Source organism: Ictidomys tridecemlineatus, chromosome 13, assembly GCF_052094955.1.
Source record: "Ictidomys tridecemlineatus isolate mIctTri1 chromosome 13, mIctTri1.hap1, whole genome shotgun sequence".
NCBI lineage: Eukaryota > Metazoa > Chordata > Mammalia > Rodentia > Sciuridae > Ictidomys > Ictidomys tridecemlineatus.
In genome coordinates this window covers 92,967,491-92,974,668 of record NC_135489.1, presented here as the reverse complement: position 1 = coordinate 92,974,668, position 7,178 = coordinate 92,967,491, and the positions used below count along the sequence as shown (strand labels likewise).

General features: G+C 46.4%; 1 long non-coding RNA gene across 1 annotated transcript; it reads right to left on the bottom strand.

Moving 5' to 3' along the window:
• Window positions 1-4,209: 4,209 nt before the first annotated feature.
• Window positions 4,210-6,084, bottom strand: LOC144370003 (uncharacterized). The gene is made up of 2 exons (XR_013429905.1): window positions 5,078-6,084; window positions 4,210-4,507 (listed from the first exon to the last, which is right to left on the bottom strand). It is a non-coding gene; the product is annotated as an uncharacterized LOC144370003 (long non-coding RNA).
• Between the last annotated feature and the right edge of the window lie 1,094 nt (window positions 6,085-7,178).

The following is a 7,178-nucleotide window of genomic DNA, read 5'->3' as shown; positions in this document are numbered from 1 at the left end:
TCCACGGGCAGTTTCTTGATGGAGGAGCTCATCCTGGGAAAGAAGAACCACTCTGCAGAATCTCCAAGCGAGCACAGCCCTCTCCCAAGAACAACAGCACCCTTGCATCTCTTTGAAAGTAAAAAAATAAAAAGTCTATATCCAGAAGCCTCATTGCCAGTGACCAGGTTGTGTCCCAAATCATAACTAATATGGGAGGCTTAGAGAAGATGACTCTGTATGTAAGCCTTAACTCCAAGGACAACCCCGATTCCTTCTCCACGTCTATTTCCAGGTGAGAGAGGCTTTACGGAGGCCCAGCTACAACATCTGCCTCCTGTCCTTCTTGGAGGACCATGGGAAAGCCAAAATATTCCTGCTTGAAGACCCTTCAGGGTCCTGGGGACATGATTTCCTAAAGGAACTGATATTTTAGAGTATGCCACACTCTTGCTTATAAAACCAGAGAGATCTGCTGCTCTGTTCCAAAGGAGAATAGTGGATGGGACCAGAAATCAAACTATGAACTCCTGGAATAAAATGAATTGAAACGTCTGGGTTGAGCTACAGAGATAGGAAATCTGCCGGTGGGTTCCCGTGATTATGTGAAGCAAAGCACAGGTTCTTAGAGAGAAGGGTCTGGGGTGTCTGAATTAGGAGGGGAGGGTAGTGACAGGGGGAAGGTGGCAGAAGCCTGCTTGGATTGAAAAGGCATCCGAACAATATTACAACGTCATTTTGTACTTGACAAAAGAAAGAAAGAAAATCGGCATGAACCTGAACTTAGAAATCTGCACATAGAACGTCTCTCATAGACCTATAAGAGGAGTGCCCTATTTATTGTATGTCCCTACCCTAAAGAGTTGAGTGAATGTACTAGAATATTCAGTAAATCCTAACAATGCAGGAGACAGCAAAACAGAAATGCACAGAAACCAGAGGAAAGAGGAAAAAGTCCATTTCCAAGCAACCTCTGTTCAAGTTCTGTTCCTCTTAGCATCACCCCTGGAGACTCATGTCCTCCTCCCGGACAAGGGACCCGAGGGACCCGCATCCAGAGAGAGAGAGAGAGAGAGAGAGAGAGAGAGAGAGAGACATGTCCTGGAGAGACAGCTGCACTCAGCTGTCTAGGGATTTCAGCTTCCTGCCCTGGCCTTCTGCTCCCAGGGGAGAAGGACTATCTACTGGCTTTAGGGACCACAGTGCGGGAACCAGGCCTCCCACCACAGCCGTATTAAACACAGCGGAGAAGTCCTCACCAACCAGTGCGCACCCAGGTCCCCACCCTTAGCTCTGCCCGGGTTATGGTGTCTGGGCCCATCTGAGGCCCTCACTGTAAGAATGCACCGTCGTCACCTAAGGGCCAGGACCAAGCATCAGAGGGTGTCTTCGTCATTCAGGCTGCTGTAACAAAACGCTTTCGACCATGTCAGTTATAAACCAAAGTCACTTAGTCACAGTTCTGGAGGCAGCAAACCCAAGAGCAAGGTGCAGGCATGTTCCGTGTCTGGTGAACCGCATCTCATGCCCACGGCTGGTGCCTTTAGTCGCTGTGTCTTTGGATGGCAAGAAGGGACTCTGATACCGTTCACTGGTGATGTCAGAGCCCCCGGGACATGATCACCCCCTGAAAGGCCCACCTCTGGATGACCTTGGGGTTACGTTTCAACATGTGAATTTTGGAGGAACACAAACATGCAGAACATAGTGGATGGTAATTTTCCATTTTTAAAAAATATATATTTATTTTTTTAGTTGTAGTTGGACACGATACCTTTATTTATTTATTTTTATGTGGTGCTGAGGATCGAACCCAGGGCCTCACACGTGCGAGGCAAGCGCTCCGCCGCTGAGCCACAACCCCAGCCCTAATTTTCCATTTTTTCAAAACCTGTGTTTTGCTTATATGTTGTGGCTTTATTTTGGGTCCTGTTTTTAAGGGTATTTTAAAATTAGTGGCAGAGCTATGGGCTTAAAATATCACAATAATCTTCCTAAATCTAAACTCTTTCTAAACAGCTACCTAAATCCTAACATTTCCTAAATATCTACCTGTAACACAATTCCGGGTTCATCCCCATACAAATCTCTCTCTCTTTCCCTTCTTTTCTATTTCTATGGCTTATGCCTGGTCAAGGGCCTCATTACTTGTGCCTGAACTTTTCCAGTTACCTTCAAATTCATATACCTTATATTCTTTCTCCGAATTAGCTTTCACTTTGATAGTCTGATAGGGTCTCACTGAGTTGCTTAGCGCCTCACTTTTGCTGAGGCTGGCTTTGAACTCCTGAGCCACTAGCACCTGGCACAAGTTTTATCATTTTAAGTCTAATTCATACATTTCTCTTAGAGGTCCTCTTGCATCTGCCTTGTCAAGACCCTTGGTTAGCCAATTTACGTTTCCCCTCTGTCCTACACCCTGCCTCCACAGACACCTCTCACAACATATGCACTTGGGGAACTTCACCTTAAATTGGCATCATCTAGCTGGGTACCGTGGCTCACACCTGCAATCCCAGCAGCTTGGGAGGCCGAGACAGGAGGATCACGAGTTCAAAACTGGCCTCAGCAAAAGCGAGGTGCTAAGCAACTCAGGGAGACCCTGTCTCTAAGTAAAATACAAAATAGGGCTGGGGATGTGGCTCAGTGGTCAAGTGCCTCTGAGTTCAATTCCTGTTACCCCCACCAAAAAAAAAAAAAATATATATATATATATATATATTGGCATCATCTTTGGCATGTTGCTTGGTATTACACAGTTAAACATGTGGACTTTGAAGCTGGGAAGGATGGGTTGAAACCATAATTATGACATGAGCTGTGCTTACAGGAAAATGGGTGAGCCGTGGATTTGTCACACACCATCTGAGGATGATAACTCCTTAAATGATCATGGAGAAATTAAATGAGATGGCAAGTAGCAAGTCACTAGAACAATCCCAGGCACAGAGCAGATGTTCAGTAAAGAGCCAGTCGCTTCCCTGGAATGGTGCATCTGTGAGCCAAACCACACCAGGAATTACCTATAAGTACCAGAGGCTGGGAGAGGCAGGAAGGAGTTTCCCCTCCGGCCATTAGAGAGGCACCTCCGCCCACACCTTGACTTCAGCCAGGCAGCTTCTCTAACAGTGAGACAGTAAACCCTGCCCTTGTAAGCCACGCAGCCTTAACATTTATTAAGTCAGCTCTAGAAAATAATATGGACTCGTGGACACAAATACCATTAACAAATTTCCCAATCCCAAAGCCAGTTTGTGAGAGGAGGAAATTCCCAAATTCCCAAGATTACATCATTTGAAAGCATTTTTCTTTTTTTTTTTATTATTAGTTGTTCAAAACATTACAAAGCTCTTGACATATCATATTTCATACATTTGATTCAAGTGGGTTATGAACTCCCATTTTGAAAGCATTTTTCTTAAGTTTGATAAAAATGAAAGCAAAACCCAGGGAAACCTATATGTACTTAGGAAGTATTACAACTCAACTATATGCAACATTACATTGTATGGCACTATATTATATTAATATATATTATATTATACATTTTTATATTACTTTTAAACTAGTTTAAAAATTCTACTGAGGAAAAGAAATTTAGATTTTAAAACTATCTCTAACATATACATTGGGTTATTCTTTCCTGGTACTTATGAGATCCCTGAAGGGATATGATTGAAATTTTTTTTTAAACAATCTATGAACATCATATAAGTCTAAGTATTTCTCCAAAAGAAGGTGCTTTAGAGAAAGGGCTGGGTCCGAGTCCCCAAGATCACCCCCAGGCTCAATGATTCACTAGAGAGCCTCACAACCCCACGCCCACCCGCAGCTGTTCTCGTCAAGGTTAATGTTTACTGCCGTGGGCAAAGGAAAATCAGCCTCAAGAAGGCAAATAAAGGAGTTTCAGAGAAAATGAAACGCAGGTTTCCAGAGTCTTCTCCCAGCATGGGTCCAGGACACGCATCAATCCCTGAGCACGGCATCGGTGTGGCCATCCGAGGTAGCTCAGGAGGAACTTGGTGGCTGGGGTTGGGACTGCTGGCACAGGCAATCTCTCTGCCTACCAGCTACAAAAATCCCAGCCTATAAAACACATGATTGTAACAAACAGTTTAGGTGCAATAGATCACCCGTTTCCGTTAAAATTGGTGATAACCGTGCAAAATCTACATTCCCGGATGCCAGCCAAGGACCATCCTTGCCAGCAACATTTCTTTGTTTCCATCCCCAGGGGGGATACCAGGGATCGAACCCAGGGGCACTTAACCATGGAGCCACATCCCCAGCCCTTTTTATTTTTTATTTAGAGACAGGGTCTCGTTAAGTTGCTTAGGGCCTTGCTCAATCACTAAGGCCGGCTTTGAACTTGTGATCCTCATGCCTCAGCCTCCTGAGCTGCTGGGATGACAGGTGTGCACCACCGTGCCCAGCAGAGCAGCTTTCGAAGGAAGACATTTCAGCCTGCTGTGTGAATTCTTTGTCGGCACAGTTCATCTCCTTGCCTCTTGGCCAAATGGTAACCTGCCTTTGTAGAGAAAAACTGTTATTAGTAAGACCTCCCTGCAGCAGAATAAGACCAACCTTCAAGTGATCTCAGATACAGAATTAGAACAAACGCCATGAATTACACAGCTCGATTTAGAAAGCCAAGTAGATTTCTACTTAAGTTCCTCAACAAAACTTTTGTTCCTCTCTATTGTCCTGGAGACCAAACCCAGGATCTCACACGTGCTAGGTGTGTACCTCAAACTGGTGAACCTCCTGTCTCAGCCTCCTGAGTCGCCTACACCACCACACCCAGTTTAAAACTCTTTACCTGAGGCATCAACTCAGACTCAGAATAACCCTGGCCAGTAAACTGGAGCTGATCTGAACATCTTCCCGGGCCAAGGCCTTGTGGTGGTAGTTAGGGATTCCCAGATAAGCACAACCCCGGTGGGCACCCCCACTGCATGCCCCAAGCCAGACAGACATTAGGAGTACAGGTTAGCAATGCCCCAGGAGGACTTCCAGCTCCGTCTGAAAATTTTAACTGAGTCCATGGTCTTAGCAGAGTGCAAGAAGACAGTTTCAAACTAGCTGAGACCAAGTTCACCTGCCCCAGGGAGCGTGAACATCCAGAGGGGTTCTGTAAGGAAAATGCAGGAGCTGGAATCGCTCTGTGCTGTACAATCACCAAGACTCTCCTTGACGCAGCTCCAGTCTGGCTCTGCTAAACCCTGAGCTGCCAACCCTGGGCTCTGCCCTCGGCCGGGACCGGTTTACACAAGAATCCTGCTAAGTCAGTTTAGCAGAATCCCTGTGACCTCTGATGTTTCCTCTTAGTAATTTCCCATCCGCTGATCCCCTCCCTCTCCCTCGGTCATAAATATCCGCTTGCGCTGGTATTTGGAAAGCAGCCCGCTTGTATTCTGAGGTCTCTTCCCCTCTTGCAACAGTTCCTGAACAAAACTTCCTTTGCTGCTCTAACTGGGGCCCGACTCTGCTTTTGTTTGACAGCCGTCAGCTCAGATCAGTGTGATCTGCCTTCAGTCAGTCTGGGTTCAAAACACTCTCCAGGCCTGGGGGAGGCTGCCTGGGCGGCTTCTCTTCAGGAAGAGGGAATTTTTCAGGAACAGTTTTGAAAACAAAGTTCACTATTGCTTTGCCTCTTTCCTGTGCCTTCCAGATACTGGGTTGTTTGATGCTTGCTTTTTTTGCATTTTTTTTTGTAGTGAGGATTGAGTCCAAGGGTGCTGAGCCACATCCTCAACCCTTTTTATTTTCATTTTGAGGTAAGTTCTCCCTGAGTTGCTTAGGGCCTCTCTGAGTTGCTGGGGCTACTCTCAAACTTGTGATCCTCCTGCCTCGGCCTCCTGAGAGGCAGGGATGGATGACAGGCGCGTGCCACCACACCTAGCTCTAAATTGGCATTATTTTTAATAATCATTATTTTTGATAATTAATCTTTCATGCAGCTATTTCATCAGGAAGGGTTGTCTGCAGGAGGACTAGAAACACTGTCACAGAAAAGCCTGTTCACACAACTTCGCCAAAAGAGACACCTCATGTCCTGGAAATGGTCAGGACAAAAATACTGAATTTTTAAAAATTTCGAAACGTGCTTACACAGCCTCCCAGCCTTTCATCTTCATGATTCATCCAGCGGCTGGCTGGAAAAGAGTAATCCTTTGTCAGAGATGGCCGCACGTAATGTTACCAACTTGCTTTACTAAAGTTTGTGCACCAGGAAAAGAGGAGAAGAGCACAGAGTTGAACCGCCTGTTGTTGCAAACTGTAACTTAATCCCGAAAGCCAAACAGAGGCCAGGGACAGCAGCTAGACAGACATCCTCAGAAGGAGGTCAAGAGTCCAACCTGCCGGCAATGGGCGGGAGTTCACAGTCCCCGTGACAGGACGAGCCAGCCAGCCTGAACTTGTAGAAATCACAAGGTAGGAACGCAATTAGATTTTATGTCAGAAACACAAGCTAAGTCAGAAGCCTGCGTGCGGCTGATTCCGTTAGAGGACAAGCCCTTGCTTGTGGGCATGTACGTGTGACCCACACAGTCCTGCCAGGATCCAGATGTCTTCTGTGTTTGTCCCCCACGCGGGCATGTCCTAAATCTGCGGCGATTCCAAGTTCTGAGCTTTGTTTATCGCCGCGTCCGCTTTGGGTCCGGCACAGTCTGTGCTAAATGCTGAATTAGCCGGGCTGTGCCGTGTCAGGTTCCAGGACAGAGGCACCTCCAGTGTGTGAACCAGGATTCCCCAGCAGAGCCAGCTGCTTTGGTTCTGCTGTGGCAAAGGCCAGTCCTGAGAGTCAGGCAGCTGCGTTCCAAGACCAGGCCACGGGCCAGGCTTCCCCAAGCCGGGTTTGCTTGCTATTCCTAGAGTCCCAGTGAACGGCTGAAAACCAGGCCCAGTGGCCAGAAAATGATCAACAGCTAAGGTTCAGGCAATTGATTTACAAGAGCTCATTAATAACCAAAAAACGCTTCCTAAAATCTCCAAAGTGCATCTCCACCTGGGGACAGCCTCTCTTTCGTGTCTGGCTCCCTCAGAGGCTCCAATAAACAAAAGTTACGCCCCAAACACTCTGTGGTGGGAACTTATTTTGTTTTTCATACTCAAAGACTTGAATTTTCAAATCACTCACCAGCAGCTGGAACAAGCCAAGAAGCTGAGCACCATTTGGGTTTTTTGTTTGTTTGTTT